This window comes from Protopterus annectens, chromosome 3.part0 (assembly GCF_019279795.1).
Source record: "Protopterus annectens isolate FY-2018-M chromosome 3.part0, PAN1.0, whole genome shotgun sequence".
Lineage (NCBI taxonomy): Eukaryota > Metazoa > Chordata > Ceratodontiformes > Protopteridae > Protopterus > Protopterus annectens.
This window is the reverse complement of record NC_056731.1, coordinates 695,627,713-695,645,987: the sequence shown is the minus strand read 5'-3', so window position 1 is coordinate 695,645,987 and position 18,275 is coordinate 695,627,713.

The window sequence follows — 18,275 nt, the reverse complement described above, 5'->3', positions numbered from 1 at the left end:
AAACTAAATCAGTTAACTTGAAAATACTATAAGCTTTGAATAAATGACCTTTCATGTTGCACTAAAAAAATGTATATTATCATAAAAATATATGTATGTATATATGTATCAAAAACCATCACTTTAATGTGTAACAGTAACATAATTGATATAATATGAATTCATACCATATACAAAATTTATAAAATATGTTTATATAAAAAGAAATTAATTTTGTGTGTATATAGACAATATTACAAATAAATATATTATCTATCCAGCACCCTAAGCTTCAATTTACTGCTGATTGATATAGCATCATTTAAACTGGGGGGGGGGGCATTGAGGAAGACCTGCTACCAAGTCTCCTTGTCTTCCAACCACAATTTCCACGGGCCCATTCTATCCCTCTGCTTAATCTGCTGTAACACCACAAATTTGAAATTATGGTCAGAAAACTTTTTTATATGTCTGAATAAATCATTCCTCTTATCTCAGCGGCGAACCTCATGCAAGTGTTCATATATACGTTGGCTCAATTTCCATTGGGTCTTCCCAACATAAAAGTCCGGACATGAGGAACACAATGCAGCATATAGCACACCATATGTGTGACAATTAAATTTCCCTTTAATATTAATCTCCTTATTGTTTATTCTGACCTTATTTGTAGACAAAATATATCCACATTGATTACACATACCACAGCATGACATTTTACTCAGCGATTTAGCCTCTTTATTCTGTTTCAGCATATTTTTAATATTCCTACCTCTCCTAAACACAAACTCAGGGCGTTCACCAAAAAAAGCCCCCATATTAGGATCACTTCTTAGAATGGTCCAATTTTTATTAACTATATGTTGTATAGTATACCTGTCAAAAAAGTAGATACAAAGGGGCAAGAAACACTCACCTGTTTATCCAATTCTAACCTCTCTGACAAACTTCCCATCTCAAACACAAAAGACTTCTCTTGGTCATCAAAAGTAAAGTCTACCTCACCCCTAGTTAAACATGCTTCTAGAGTCATACCATTCTCATGTGGGTTCATCAAAATTGGTTTGTAAACCCCTTTTAACCGCTTGTCCACGACCTCCTTTCTGATGTTATTAATTAACCCTATAGGATATGCCCTATCCATGAACATTTGACACATGCGGTCACATTCCTCAAGAAAATCCCCATAAGAAGAGACCATCTGTGCTGCTCTGACCAGCCAACCCTTGATAATACCACGTTTTACATGAAAAGGATGGTTACTATTGAAATGTAATATACTATTTGAATAAGTAGGTTTCCTAAAAATATTAGAATTCAAAAAAACATCCTCCGTTTTAATCAGCAACACATCCAGGTAATATATCTGTACTGCATCCACACTGTATGTAAACTTTAGAAAAGCAGTACTTTCATTGATGTAACTAATAAAATCAACTAAATCATTCTCAGGACCATTCCATGCAATAAATAGGTCATCCAGGTACCTCAGATACAAAACCACATTGGCAAAAAAAGTAGAAGGAAACAAATGATGCTTCTCCCACCAAGCCATTACAAGGTTAGCAAATAGGGGGCCACAAGGAGAACCCATGGCTACCCCTAACCGCTGTTTGAAATAATGTCCCTCAAAATAGATAAAATTGTTCTTTAGTACTATTTCCATTAATTGCTTGTAGGTATTGTTAGTATCCTGGGGTAACCTGAATTCCACATGCAAAAAATCTGAGAAACAATCTAGGCCTTGGTCCTGAGGAATGAATCTGTAAAGATCCCTGACATCAATAGTCTGAATATAAGTTTGTGGTCAAACATATCCAGACTATTACATCTTTCCAAAGAGTGCCACGAATCATGGCATATATGTGGAATGGTCATAACCTTTTCGTTCAATTTATAATCCAAATATTTGGCAATATAACTAGTTTTAGACCAAGAAGAGTCAACAATAGTTCAAAAGTGGGGGGGGGTTACCAAATCCTTATGGATCTTGGGAATTCCAAAGATTCCTGGAATCGTTGGAACATCTGTAGTCATATAATTATAATCATCCAAATCTATCTGGTCCTGGGTTAACATGTCTAATAAACCACTATCAGTGTTACGATATGCAATATACCTCATTTAAAGAGGCTTCAGTATAAGTACTGCTATATAATATATCAAACATTTTCTGTATATAATCCACCTTAGACATGACAACCACACCACCACCCTTATCTGGTTGCATAACTCTCATATTCTCATTCCTCAATTCATTCATTAAATTTTTTTCACTCCCAGTCATATTACACTCCTCATTAATGTTACCCAAAAAATGTCAGAAATCTGTCTCACACACTTTTTCAAATGCTTTAATACCATAATGTAAGTCAGGATTGAAAGTGCTAGGCATTCTGAAACACAAGCTATTGGTATTAAAAACATTATTGTCATTTCTGTGCATAAACTTTAAATTCAATCTGCGTGCATACAACTTAAGGTCACAAACAAGTTCACTGATATCACTTTTTGTATTTGGCACATAATTAAAACCCTTACTAAAAAGATCAACATGTTTAGTAGTAAAACAAAAGTCCATATAATTGTACAATTTAAAGTCTTTTGAATTGGTGATAACAACTGGTTTGTTAACAGTCACCTCTATTATCTCCTCGTCTTGGGAAATTGCACAAAATTCCACCCCTGTTGTCTCCAGTTGCCACCTTGGAATTTAAAAACAAGTTGCTTGATTTTAAAAAAGTGCAGCAGGAGAATATATACTTTCATGAGTGCTTGAGATTACAACAGGTGCCGAAGGGTCTTTGCATGTGCAAATTCCCTAATGGGGATGTTCCAGAGTCCTCACAGTCCTCTTACCATCAGGAACTATTGATTCTTTTTGACCATCACGGTTGTGAACTATTGGAGTTGATGTGCAGGCATAACACCATGGCGTTGGAGAAGCTTCAGGAAGAAATTTGTGTTTTGGACAGGAAGATCTGACATGTGGACATGTGGGAGCATTGTAAATTGGTGTATGACCATGTTTTTCAACAAGTGGATGGTGTTACAGCAATGATCATTTCTCGTAAAAGTAAGAAGTTGGAAAGGGACAGACGTGCATACCAGGGGGGATATGCTTACCCGTTGCCTCCAGTTTTACAGGGTAAGCAGGTTACTGCATCGCAACAAGCAAATGGTATGCAGGCAAAATGTTGCTGCCCAAATTGGTATTGAGCACCAGACATTCAACATTATTGTTGTCAGAAACACCAGAATCCTCCATACCATAATTGCTCCCTCGCAAAACGCGGGGAGTACTCACAAAATCTTGCTCTGTTTGTATGTCCCCTTGCAGTACACAATCACTGACTCCTGGGGTTTTAGGTATTAGTTGCAACACTAAATTAGTAAGGGTGTTCACCGAGTCCTGCAGTTTCTTGAATTCCTCCACCGAAACCACCGATATCCCTTCAGCCATGTTAAATAATATGAAACCAGGAACAACCAAGTAGTAAAAACCAACTGAAAAAAGGCACCACACAGCTGAAAATAAGAGCCACGTTGTTTACTGCAAAAACACTCAGTAAAATTACAATGTAAGTGCTTTAGTAAGGTACACTGCCCAAACTTCATCAGACAAAGTGAATTAAACACATTAAGCATTTATATAAAAGACCACACCCCCGCAATCATAAATTATTAAAGCACCACTAACATATAAACTAAATCAGTTAACTTGAGAATACTATAAACTTTGAATAAATGTCACAGTAAAGTGTTACAGCAATGATCATTTCTCGTAAAAGTAAGAAGTTGGAAAGGGGCAGACGTGCATACCAGGGGAGATATGCTTACCCGTTGCCTCCAGTTTTACAGAGTAAGCAGGTTACTGCATCACAACAAGCAAATGGTATCAACAGTTCTCCTGGTAGTGGAATACAGGATGTCCCTTTGGAGGAGCAAGGGCTGAGATGCTCAGAAAGGATAAAGAACTGCAATCAACAACAGTGGAGCCCGTACCCACAAGGTGGCAACTGGAGACAACAGGGGTGGAATTTTGTGCAATTTCCCAAGACAAGGAGATATTAGAGGTGACTATTAACAAACCAGTGGTTATCACCAATTCAAAGGAAGACTTTAAATTGTACAATTATACGGACTTTTGTTTTACTACTAAACCTGTTGATCTCTTTAGTAAAGGTTTTAATTATGTCTTCTTCTTTCGGCTTTTCCCGGTTAGGGGTCGCCACAGCGGATCATCTGTCTGCTCGTGATTGGCAGTGGAGTTTTACGGTGTTGAGTTGCCAGCCCAGCGCCCAACTTTCCACAGAAGGTACACACATGCACACACTCAAACCTAGGGCCAATTTAGAGTATCCAATCCACCTAATGTATGTCTTTGGGATGTGGGAGGAAACCCGAGCACCCGGGGGAAACCCACACGACCACAGGGAGGACATGCAGACTCCGCACAGAAGGCACCCCAGCTGAGAATTGAACTGGAGAACCTCTTGCTGTGAGGCAGTAACGTTAACCACTGCATCACCATGGCCGCCCTTAAGGGTTTTAATTATGTGCCAAATACAAAAAGTGATATCAGTGAACTTGTTTGTGACCTTAAGTTGTATGCACGTAGATTGAATTTAAAGTTTATGCACAGAAATGACAATGATGTTTTTAATACCAACAGCTTGTGTTTAAGAATGCCTAGCACTTTCAGTCCTGACTTACATTATGCTATTAAAGCATTTGAAAAAGTGTGTGAGACAGATTTCCGACATTTTTTGGGTAACATTAATGAGGAGTGTAACATGACTGGGAGTGAAAAAAATTTAATGAATGAATTGAGGAATGAGAATATGAGAGTTATGCAACCAGATAATGGAGGTGGTGTGGTTGTCATGTCTAAGGTGGATTATATACAGAAAATGTTTGATATATTATATAGCAGTACTTATACTGAAGCCTCTTTAAATGAGGTGAATATTGCATATCGTAACATTGATAGTGATTTATTAGACATGGTAACCCAGGACCAGATAGATTGGGATGATTATAATTATATGACTACAGATGTTCCAAAGATTCCAGGAATCTTTGGCATTCCCAAGATCCATAAGGATTTGGTAACCCCCCCCCCCCCGACCTATTGCTGACTCTTCTTGGTCTAAAACTAGGTATATCGCCAAATATTTGGATTATAAATTGAAAGAAAAGGTTATGACCATTCCACATATATGCCATGATTTGTAGCTCTTTTTGGATAGATGTAATAGTCTGGATATGGTTGACCACAACCTTATATTCCTGACTATTGATGTCAGGGATCTTTACAGCTGCATTCCTCAGGACCAAGGCCTAGATTGTTTCTCAGATTTTTTGTATGAGGAATTCAGGTTACCCCAGGATACTAACAATACCTACAGGCAATTAATGGAAATAGTGCTGAAGAACAATTTTATCTATTTTGAGAGACATTATTTCAAACAGCGGTTACAGGTAGCCATGGGGTCTCCCTGTGCCCCCCTATTTGCTAACCTTGTAATGGCTTGGTGGGAGAAGCATCGTTTGTTTCCTTCAACTTTTTTTGCCAATGTGCTTTTGTAGTTGAGATACCTGGATGACCTATTTATTGCATGGAATGTTTCTGAGAATTATATAGCTGAATATATTAGTTACAGCAACGGATGTACTGCTTTTCTAAAGTTTACATACAGTGTGGATGCAGTACAGATATCTTACCTGGATGTGTTGCTGACTAAAACTGAGGATGTTTTTTTGCAATCTAATATTTTTAGGAAACCTACTTATTAAAATAGTATATTACATTTCAATAGTAACCATCCTTTTCATGTAAAACGTGATATTATCAAGAGTCAGCTGGTCAGAGCAGCCAGGATGGTCTCTTCTTATGGGGATTTTCTTGAGGAATGTGACCGCATGTGTCAAATGTTCATTGATAGGGCATGTCCTATAGGGTTAATTAATAACATCAGAAAGGAGGCGTGGACAAGTGGTTAAAAGGGGTTTACAAACCAATTTTGATGAACCCACATGAGAATGGTATAAATCTAGAAGCATGTTTAACTAGGGTTGAGGTAGGCTTTACTTTTGATGACCAAGAGAAGTCTTTTGTGTCCGAGATGGGAAGTTTGTCAGAGAGGTTAGAATTGGATAACAGGTGAGTGCTTCTTGCCCCTTTGTATCTACTTTTTCGACAGTTATACTATAGAACATATAGTTAATAAAAATTGGACCATTCTAAGAAGTGATCCTAATATGGGGTCTTTTTTTGGTGAACACACTGTGCTTGTGTTTAGGAGAGGTAGGAATATTAAAAATATGCTGGAACAGAATAAAGAGGCTAAATCGCTGCTTAAAATGTCATGCTGCGGTATGTGTAATCAATGTAGATATATTTTGTCTAGAAATAAGGTCAGAATAAACAATAAGGAGATTAACATCAAAGGGAAATTTAATTGTCACACATATGGTGTGCTATATGCTGCATTGTGTTCCTCATGTCCGGGCTTTTACGTTGGGAAGACCCAACGGAAATTGAGCCAACGTATATATGAACACTTGTATGAGGTTCACCACTGTGATAAGAGGAATGCTTTATTCAGACATATAAAAAAGTTTTCTGACTATAATTTCAAATTTGTGGTGTTACAACAGATTAAGCAGATGGATAGAGTGGGCCCCTGGAAATTGTGGTTGGAAGACAAGGAGACTTGGTAGCAGGTCTTCCTCAATGCCCATGTCCCCCCTAGTTTAAATGATACTATATCAATCAGCAGTAAATTGAAGCTTAGGGTGCTGGATAGATAATATATTTATTTTTAATATTGTCTAAATACATGCAAAATTAATTTATTTTTATATAAACATATTTTATAAATTTTGTATATGGTATGAATTCATATTATATCAATTATGTTATTGTTACACATTAAAGCGATGATTTTGGATACATATATACATATATATATATATATATATATATATATATATATATATATATATTTTATGATAATATACAGATGTTTAGTGTAACATGAAAGGTCATTTATTCAAAGTTTTTAGTATTTTCAAGTTAACTGATTTAGTTTATATTTTAGTGGTGCTTTAATAATTAATGTCTGTGGGGGTGTGGTCTTTTATATAAATGTTTAATGTGTTTTAATTCACTTTGTCTGATGAAGTTTGGGCAGTGTACCTTACAAAAGCACTTACATTGTGATTTTACTGAGTGTTTTTGCAGTAAACAATGTGGTCCTTATTTTCAGCTGTACGGTGTCGGTTTTTCAGTTGGTTTTTGTTACTTGGTTGTTCCTGAGTTCTAAGAAAGACTTAATGCTGTAATCCCTATTCTCTGCAAATATATTCACAGATCTGCATCCTGTCGTAAATAAAAAGTGTATATACCTGATGAAGTGCAATACTCCTCTGCTGATAAGTGGAGATATTTAAGTATTTGCAAATGCATGCTCTGTATGCAGAAAGTCTCATATGGAATGGTTCCCCATAGCCAGCTGTTTGGCTTTTTATCATGCTTCTCATTAGCAGGTGAAATGCTAATTGCAGTCATCACAACTGATTTGCATTATCATAATGACAGGCAACCACTGTTCAAGATATAAGGCCTTCATTTAGATTAGAAACCCTTTCTCATATGTTGTGCTGGACATTACTGAGGTGAAGAGACTACATCATTGCAGATGGTAGGTCTGTAGTAGCTACTTTTACATAGAGATGTGTGTGCTACAGGCTGCAGCTGCTGCTGCAGGTGATTGGCATACGCAGAGAGTGTGAACACTTTGGAGGACAACAAGCTGTAGGAGTAACTGTGGGAGCTGTGTCAGTCTTGATTTAGAGGCAGAGCCAGAGTGATGGTACCCATTCCAATCCAATTAAGGCATGTGTTTAAGGTAAGTATGTTAGGCAAAAGTATCACTAACAGAGTACTAGACAACATGTTTGTTGTGTCCTTGAGCAATATAGGGGATACATATAACATTATGTCCACCGTTTGGGCAACTTTCAGCCATGTGTTACAGTCTGTTACTAATTTGGAATGTGTATGCTGGCAGTCCTTGTTACATGCAGGGACATCAAATGTGTATGTTAGCTGTGCAGCTCTGCTAATCTGCACTGTGAACTTGAAAGGATTATGTGGTGCACTATTAGTGGGCCTCATTTGCATTACCTGAGTTGAAATCATCTGTGAATGCATATTAATACATGACGTGGCACTTTATGAACATAGTTTTGCTACAGGGATATGTGAAGTGTGTTCTGTAGGCCTGTGACTTCCATCAGTGAAAGGCAGGCATTTCATTTGAAATGTATTGTGTGGATAAAAGTGCATGACTCAGTCATTAATTGCTGGCTTCAAAATAATGCAATTTAACTGCTACACAACACTGGATTTGAACCCAGGACTCTGTGGCAAAATGTACTGCTTGTAATGCATTGAGCAGACTGAGCTATTGACTCACTGTTGCCCCCAGGTGTTTTCTCAAGATATAAGTGCACATATACAGGTTGTGACATAGTTTTTTTATATCCATCTTATGTGCATGACTTTATATGGATGTATTTCTGCACAAGCATCCCAACTTAACAAGCATTTTGCCATTAATGCCTTTTCCAGGTGTATTTCTAAATGCTGCTGACAAAAGGGCACATTTACTTGCTATTAAAGATCTTACTTGCATCCATTATTCCTTATTTGGCTTGCTAGTGGTGTACTCTTGAACTAGCCTCCAAGGTACACACCCATTTTTTCTATAAATTTTTAATCAAGTTTGCACAACGTGGCATGACATGCAGCTCTGCTACAACACTCTTAATGACTGCAACTTGCAGTTACTATATTTTGCTTAAACAACTTGTTTTGATTAATAGCTGTGTGGTGTGACAGGTTAATTGAGTGATTTGCAGGTCTGATAGTCTTGGGCTCAAAAAAGAGGACAGGTGTTTTTTTTTTATTTTGTATGTGTTTATTATGATTTACAGACACAAATATCAATATAGCTACATTTAGTTGAGCTTAGTGAAGCTGCATAACTCGGTGAATTGTGCAGCGTCGCACAAAAATATATAAAGAAAAGAAAAATGGGGAGATGGGAAAGTGGTGAAATGGGGTACAAGCAGGAGGAAAGACATAGCAAAAGGCAGGTAGGCATGTGCAGGAAGGGTGTAGGAAAGAACCATAGCTATCCATTTCTTGTACAGCAACAACTGTGCACTGAATTTGTAGATGACTTTGTTCTCTCACCACCCCCCAGAGAGAGAGGTGAGGACAGCATAACTGCATTAAGCCAATTGGACCAACTTATGTGTTTCCAGTGGACATGTGTGTGAAATGGAGACCTATGTATGGGACAATTTGTCTGGGGACAGGTGCCCATTTTTTTTTTTAAGGTAAGAGTGGAATGTTGGGGAGGGGACATAGGTATATGTGGGGGAGGTACGTTGGGTAGGTGAGGAAGTGTCTGCAGACAGACAAGACAGCAGACAGGGTTGGTGTGTGACACAAGAGGGGGCTGAACACTTTGGATGGGGAGGGTGTTGTGGAATCTCAGTCCAGTGTGCCTCCACAAGGTAGAAGCGTGACTCACATCTCTACACATTTGACTCTCGGCACTGCTCTATCACTGCTCTGAGTGTGGCAGTGGTGGAGGCTGGGCCCTGGGGTGAGCCTGACACACCAGGGTGGCCAGCATGCTCTCCATCCAATGCAGGCATTGTCCAGACCAACAGATGATGATCCCATGCACCAAATCCCTCAGTTCATCATGGATGACAACTCCACCTCCACCATGGCTCCCAGAAGGGGGTTGCCTGTCCCCGTCCCATGGGGTGGTACTACTTGACACCACAGGTAGTGCAAAAGCAGCAAAATGGGGAACCACCAGGCTGGGTTCCAGATGTGCTGGGACCTGGTGCCATGGCCGGAGAAGGCAAGATAGATGGATCATTAGCAACAGGATGACCTTGATGCGCTGTAGTAAAGTAGTTATAGCAATAAGTTAAGGTTAGTAATAACCAAACCAATGTTAGTACTAACAGAATGGAACATAACATTTATTAATCCAAATACATATTAAGGTATATTATGTATAACACAACACTAAATAACATAACATCAGTGGCAGCTGGTGACTTCAAATCACAGGGGGGCTGCAGGAGACAGCTGAATGGGTGGGGTCAAGGGGAAGGGGTGTGGTCAACTAGAAAGGGGAGGATCTATGCTCAAAACCACAAAAACTAACTTTAATTAAATACGCTGCCCTGGGTGGCAAACCATCATTATGAAAGTCCAATCAAGACAAAAATAAGTGTAGAAGAATAAAAATATTTCAATGCATTGGCTGCATGACAGCTTACTTAATATCTAGATGGAAACAAAAGGTTGTGAGCATGAAAAAATAAATTACTTTTTAAATACATTACTGGAATGCCAGTCAAAATCAAGTATAAGAAAAACCAGAAGCACTCAACTCAAACCACTTCTCCTTGCACTGCAATTCTAATTATAATATATTCAGCTTTATTAAAGTACCAAGTAACATGCTGAAAGTAGAAATCTCTGTGATGCCCCCACTTGTAAAAATGTTTCTTATCCAAAAAAGACCTGCTGCCTGACAACTTGTTTCATGGGGAAAACATGATTAAAGTAAAAAATGAAAAGCAAACAAGAAACAAGCTCAAGATACATTGCTTAAAGGATTACTGTGCAGGTTATGGACCACACATGATTGGCATTCCGTTTAGTTTACGGGTAAAGTCTGTAGAGATGACTGGAAATCTCCAACAAGTGTAATGAGCTTTTTAAAATAATGGAATCCTGTCCTTTAATACCCAAGGCTTATACATTATCTAGTCAAGTATTCTCTGCATGGTAAGAACAGAAAGGCTTTCAATGTTGGCAATTCTTTAACAGTATGCTTATTAAAGCTTACTTGCATCTTACGATCTCAGACAAACTTACCTTATGGTCATTAAAGCATTGCTACTTAAACACAGAGCAACAGGCACTTTGAGTAATAAGCATAAATCTGAGTAATAAGCATAAATCAACAGTACAAAAATATGACAGAAACCAGACCATTCTGCAAAATCAAGGACAGATGAAAAGCCACTGTAGTACTTATGCAGTGTGTCCTCCCCATCTAAGGTAGACACAACTACTCCTTGCATTGCTTGCACACATCCAGAGTCACTACATGGGGGAGTGGGGTGCAACAAGTATGTCACAATTTGAAATGTCTCTGGCTGACTGTGATGGCCCTGACACATTTGTCATACCTCTCAACCTCAAGAGCAAGAAATCTGGACAAAGCCATACACAGAAGTGGGACAAAGGCCCAAAAATAAGGACAATTTTTAAATATTGCTCTAATAAACTTAGAAAGATAATAGAATAGGTCTTGCATTAGTATGAATTTTCTGAAGGGTATAAAATCTGAAGGGTATAAAATCTGAAACTCAAATGTCTGTCATTTTCTAACTTCAGTCTTTAGTGATTTGTCACTAATTTTCCAAAAAACACAATTTTATGAAAAATGGACCAAAAATGTGATGCAAAAATATAAAATAGACACACAATACAGCTGGGAACCTGTCAAAGAAGGGACACTTTAATATTAGTACTGCTACCTTGAGCAGCTGACAAAATAAAAGAATCTACATGCATTTCAAGTAATCTATAACTTTGATTATTACAGTTATTTCTTAATTGTAAACCCTCCATGTTTTCTTCCAAAATTGCTATTTTATGGAGGGATTATTAGGGGAAGAGCAACATTTTGAGCCAAAATCGGGGACAGTTGAGAGGTTGGCTATGCCTAATTCTATAAAGCAATTTATTTGCATGTATCTCTCAACCTGTTAATGCAGTAAATCTGAACAAGGCCAAATATATTGGGGGCACATATAAACAGTACTAAAAATTGCTCTTGTATAAATTGAGACAGTTGATAGAACAGCTCTTACTTTAACATGCATTTTTCTGAAGGTTATGAAGTCTGAAACTCAGTGTATCATTATTTAGTGACTTAATTCCTAAATGATTTGCCAGAAAACTACAAATTTTATGAAGAACAAACCAAAAATAAGAAGCAAAAATCTATTCATTCTTTGAAAATCTGAACAGTTGGAAGGTATAGTTCAGCTGGGCCTGTCTGAGTTTGCTGCCCTTCCCCCCTGACAAAATCATGGTTGAATGGCACCTCTGCAGCCATTCCAATGAACCATTACTTGGCTATTTCACTCCATTTACCATAAACACTAATGTGCATACTGCTTTACTTCTATGATGAGTTGGACTTCATTTGAAAGTTTTATTTTGTATTTTACAGCCCAAACACTAAGTCATCTGCTAAACAAAGCAATGCAGTCTCACAATGAAAACTTAGCATTAAAACTTCTCTGCCCTTGAAACTCACATTCATTGAAACAGCATTGAAACCCACATTCAAAGAAAATACATTTTGCCAGTGGCAGATAAAGATTAATTTTGGGCTGTTTTCAAATCATAGGCCCCTTGCATATGAAACATACATGTGCTCTTTGATACACCTTCCTCATTGTACTAAAATGATATTCCTTGTACAATACAGTACAGTTGTTAGAGGGTGTTTTAAATTTGTTTTGAACATTTTTCCAGTAAGCAATGAAACAAAACGTATGCACACATAATGGCAAAACTGCCCAGTTGAGAACATTTATCATAAAAAAAGTCTACTCAGACTTCCACAGTCCACCATTATTAGTAAATATACACAATTCTACAGTCCACCATTATTAGTAAATATGCACAATTCTACAGTCCACCATTATCAGTAAATATGCACAATTCTACAGTCCACCTTTATCAGTAAATATGCACAATTCTACAGTCCATTATCAGTAAATATGCACAATCTCTGAAGTAAAAGTCATCTAAATAATTACACATTAAAGAAATCTGTAACTAATGAAGAGGTTGCTGCTAGCAATCACCTTTATATTTCATGGTATCATCGAAAAATAAAGTGTCTGTTGCCCCTCAGCAATAAATTGCCTATATTACATTAAAAATGATAAGCAAGCAATAATAGTGCAAGAGGAAATGGATGGCAAACTGATAACAGATTCATAGTTAGTATCTTCACCAAGGAGAACATTCTCAGTACGGCAGCATCCACCCCTTGTGGGAGTAGAACCCACAGCCTTCTGCATCAAAAGCAAGTACACAACCTGTTGTGCTATTAACAAGGCAAAACACTAAACTTCTTTTCCCCTGCAGCTCTCAGCTCCTTGTAAAATCTACTCAATACTCAACTGCATCTCAACTTCGCAGCACAAGAAAACTGGAAAAAGCCAAAATGTATTGGGGGGGGGGGTCAAAAGGCCAAAAACCAGGGACACATTAAACATTGCTTGTATAATCTTGGAAAGTTGCTAGAATAAAATGTTGTGTTACCACCATACATTTTACTGCCAAGGTCCCTGAGCAAAACAGTCAGAGTAACATACCACTACGCCACATCAGCTGCTTTGTAAAAGAGAGGAAGACTGAAACTTAAATGGCTATCATTTAGTGAATTCAGTTCTCACCATAGCTGTCAACCTCTTAGTACAAAACACCTGGACAAACCCAGTAATGAGGGAACACAGCCCTCAAACATATTCAGTGAATTCAGTTCTTGCCATAGCTGTCAACCTTAGCACAAAAACCTGGACGAAGCCAATAATGGGGGAATACAGTCCCAAAAATAGGGACAAATTTCAAATATTCATCTTATAAACTTAGAAAATTGCTAGAAAAAAGGTTGTGTTACTATGTATTCTGAAGAACATGAAGTCTGAAATTCAAATGCCTGTCAATTTTACTGCTGACAGAACAAAACAATTTTCAGCAGAGACCCAGGGATTAATACTGCAGACACGTCTTTGTAAAATGACAGGGCACCAGAGCAAATCCACACAATCACAGGGAGGAGATGCAGACTCCACACAGAAGGCACCCCAGCCAAGAATCAAACCAGAAAACCTATAGCTGTGAGGCAACAATACTACCACTGCACCATCAAATATGCAAGGAATTAAACATTCAGAAACCTGAAGTCTGAAATTCAAATGCCTGTCAATTTTATTTAACATTTGTTAATCAGGACAGTCTGACTTGGAACAAAAAAAAACAATTCTCAGCAGAGGCCCAGGAAGACATAATGCAGACATGTCTTTGTAACATGGGAGGACACAAAAGCAAACCCACACAAACACAGGGAGAAGATACAGACCCCCCCACAAAGAAGGCACCCCAGCCAAGAACCAAACCCAAGAACCTACAGCTGTGAGGCATCAATGCTACCACTGCACCATCAAATTTCCAGCATTGCAATATTTAAAAACCACAGATATTATGAGGAATAGATCAGATCAAATATGAGGCAAAAATCTGCAATTTTTTTACAAATGGTGGTGGGTAGGGAATTCAGGTCTTTAACACCTGCATACAAGGTACAGGGTTCAAGCCTGAAGTATTCCCTACCACACCACCATGAGTCTAATCACCAGTACATCCCACCTGAGGCATTTACACACACACACACACGCACACACACACCTGGTCCTGTAGTAAATCCAAATCCCTGTCCGCAAAACCACACACACTCCACTTACCTGGTCCTGTAGTAAATCCAAATCCCTGTCCGCAAAACCGCACACACTCCACTTACCTGGTCCTGTAGTAAATCCCTGTCTGCAAAACCACCATACATCCAGTATGTAAATCCCGACGAGACTGCAGCCACTATACATCCAGTAAGTAAATCCCGCGCAAATCCAACCCTGCCCGTCGCAAACTCCAATCCAATCCAGATCCTTACCCTGCCCGTCGTGAGAACTTCCCCTGCAGCAAACTCCAATCCAATCCTTCCCCTGACTGCCAACATTGCAGTCCGACCCCGACGCGTTTCCCCAGCAAGTTCCCAGGCAGTCTATACAGTTTAAAACTGCATAGACTTGTGGGAGCACTCCTGTCCATGATTCTCAATCAGGACTGCCGTGCGCATGCTTCATGCACTAGACTGTCTCAGCAGCAGTGCGCATGCGCGAAGTCCGCAAAATTAAAACATTTTATTCATTTTATTTTTTATTTTATCAGTACTTTGAGGTTGAGGGGGCTGCAGTCCGGCAGTCCGATAGCATGGGCTGCCCCTGCATAACAGTAAGTATGTTAACAGCAAACCAGTATGAAATAACCCGTAACACCTACAAAACAGTTCATTTAACACAATATATTAATATTAAATCATAATAATAAATAATAAATTAAAGAAGATAAGAGGTGAAGAGAGAGAAAAGAACATACCATTAGTGATATCACAGATGATATACCTGAAATCACTGGTAATACATACTTCTACAGGTGTGCAGTGTGAGTTGTGAGTACAGTGACTGCAATTCTTCTACAGCTGATATAGCACGTACATACCTGTCAAGCTGTTAGTATGGGACAGTATAGGCCAAGCACTAAAAAATGCAGGTACACAACTACACAGAACAGTTTCACATAATATGGACTTAACTATTAAGGTGTTCTGTAAACAGGTTTGGTAATACATTGCATTCCAAGTAATCATTTATCAAGTAATCATGTGACAGACAGATTTGGTAGATCTAATTACATTACGAAAAATCATGACAGTTGAGAGGTATGTTTGTGTACATTAAGTAAACTAGACAGCCGTTGTGCCATAGTTGGCAGGCATGGGAGTAGAATCCAATAGCTGTGACTGCAGAGGGCATCTGCAAATAATGTGACAATTGACTGCAGCAACATAGAACAGACATGCATTGAATATAGCCCTACTGCAACTATTAAGACAGATTTATTTAGGAAACCACAATGCTGCTTAACACTTTATTGGTTGTTGTTGTGTCTTTTGGCTTTTCCTGGTTAGGGGTCGCCACAGCGGAACTCCAGTCCGCTAATGATTGGTAGTTGATTTTTATGTGCCGAGTTACCAGCCCTGATGCACAACGTTCAACGAAGGTACGCCCATTCATGCATGTCTCCATGCAGAAGATGCTCTAGCTGAGAATCGAACCGGACAGTGTCTTACTGTGAGGCAACAACGCTACCGCAGCACTACCACCGCTGGTATTATGATAATTCTCTGTGAAGTCCACACACAATATCTGCTCATGAAGTAAGCTACCTCACCCATATTCCTTTTGTTCTTGGAGTGGAAGGAAAAGAGAGCATTATGTGACTGAAAGTGGCCTGGAGACAGCCTTGAACCATACTATGAGTTGAGCAATACATTTTTCAGGCCTTTACTTTTGCCTTCTACAGTTATTACAGTTTTACACTTGACTGCAGCAACCTTACCATAGACATGCAATGCACACGTCTCTAGTACAATTATGTTATAACACCACAATCCTGCTTTACACCTTTTGGCTTGCTATTATTGGTATTGTCTATTGTTTATTGCATTGCAATTGTTATTGTTCATTTATTGCACTACAGTTCTAATTGCCTATTTATTGCACTACAATTTTGATTGTTTATTCCTTATTGCAGTCCACTTTTTTATTCTTTATTGCTAATTGTACTACAGTTCACATAATATATTCATATTTACCACACTCATAGCATAACCAGGCCAGATGTCCAGCATGGGAATGAATGTTGTGAGTCCTCTCAGCTGCAGCTGTTGGGAGAGAAGCACACCATTAATCATGCCATTTTTGCATACATTCAGCTTGCATTTTGGCAAAATAGTGCAAAAAATACTTACATATGCCTGGGGCATGCCCAAACCTGGCCTCTTGGACTCAGGTGTCCAAAGTTCCCCCTCTTTCTATGCTTCAGGTCATTGTAATCATGACAACACTGCTCATCAGTGCGGAGGACAACATTAGCACTGGTAAGTTCCCTGGCCAACCAATCTCAATGCTCAGCCTTACATTCTTAGCCTTGTTAACTGCCCTGCAGCAGCTTAGGTTCATAACTGCATATCAGGTACCCAACAAAAACCTTGGACTCTCGCACACCCCATCTCTGCCCCAAAAGAGCGCACCCTCTCCAACAGTGCCTGATATACTGTCAGTTAGATAGACTCCAATGAATGCTGCAGAATTCTCACCTATTGCCCTTAATATAGGCTGTCCCCCCCCCTTACACATCATTCAGCAACACTCAAAAATGAACTGCATTGCTTAGCAGAGCTGAGCATTGAGAAAACTCGCACAACCATGGTTTTAGTAAAGTTTAGCAATGTGCAAACAATAGTAACTGTTAATCATGTTTAAGCAGTGCTTAGCACTCCTCAGCACCCCAAATGTAAAAGTTTTGTTTTTAAATTAAAAGACATTTTACATTGCATTAAACAAATTATATGTGTGCTAGGGACTTGAAGCCAAGACCTACAAAGGTTTAGACCAGCACTCTACCCATTTATCTACTTGGATAGTACACAAACTAGTATACCTTCACATGCCCTACTAAGCTACCTGCTAAGCACCATGCCATGTTGCTCAAACCAGCTTAAACAGAACCAGAAATAAATAATTAATTACATCCGGTTTCTCTTTTTAGATGTCTGGCAGGTGTCAGCCCTGCATGTGCAAGCGCAGCTTGGCATTGCTGCTCTCTATGCCACACTGCACAAACAGACATTTAAAATAACAGATATGATAATTAATTTCATCCAGTTTCTATTTTTAGATGTCTGGAAGGTGTCAGCTGTCTATATGTAAGCGCAGCTTGGCATTGCTACATTCTGCACTGCACAAACAGACATTAACAAGCAATTGTTTTTAAATTATAAATTTAAAACACAAACTATTAATTCCCAGTACATTTTAACAGTAGCGGGGAACATTACAGGGAGCCTCACCATGTACATTACATCTGACCAGCCTTCTGCCTACATGGATTCAATATCCCTGTAACTGTGCTCTCCCTCGGCAGCACACCATGATTAATATGCATGGTGCACTACCAAGGGGGAACCATGGCCATGTACATGGGTACATTCCATGTAAGCTCTACACAGAGCCTACATGGATTTTAATGAATCATGGGGATAGTTTTAGAACTTTTAAACAGAACATTATAGTGCAATAAGTTCTATTCTCTTCTTAAACAGGTCTGGTAAGAAAGGATTTTGTTCTCTAGCAACAGAATCTGTATCTAAAATTAAGCTAGAAGAATACTTTACCTGACTTTAATTAATTTGGTATCCAGATGTCCACAAACAATTTTGCAAACAGACCAGCACATCCACAGGACAGAGTCCAATTAA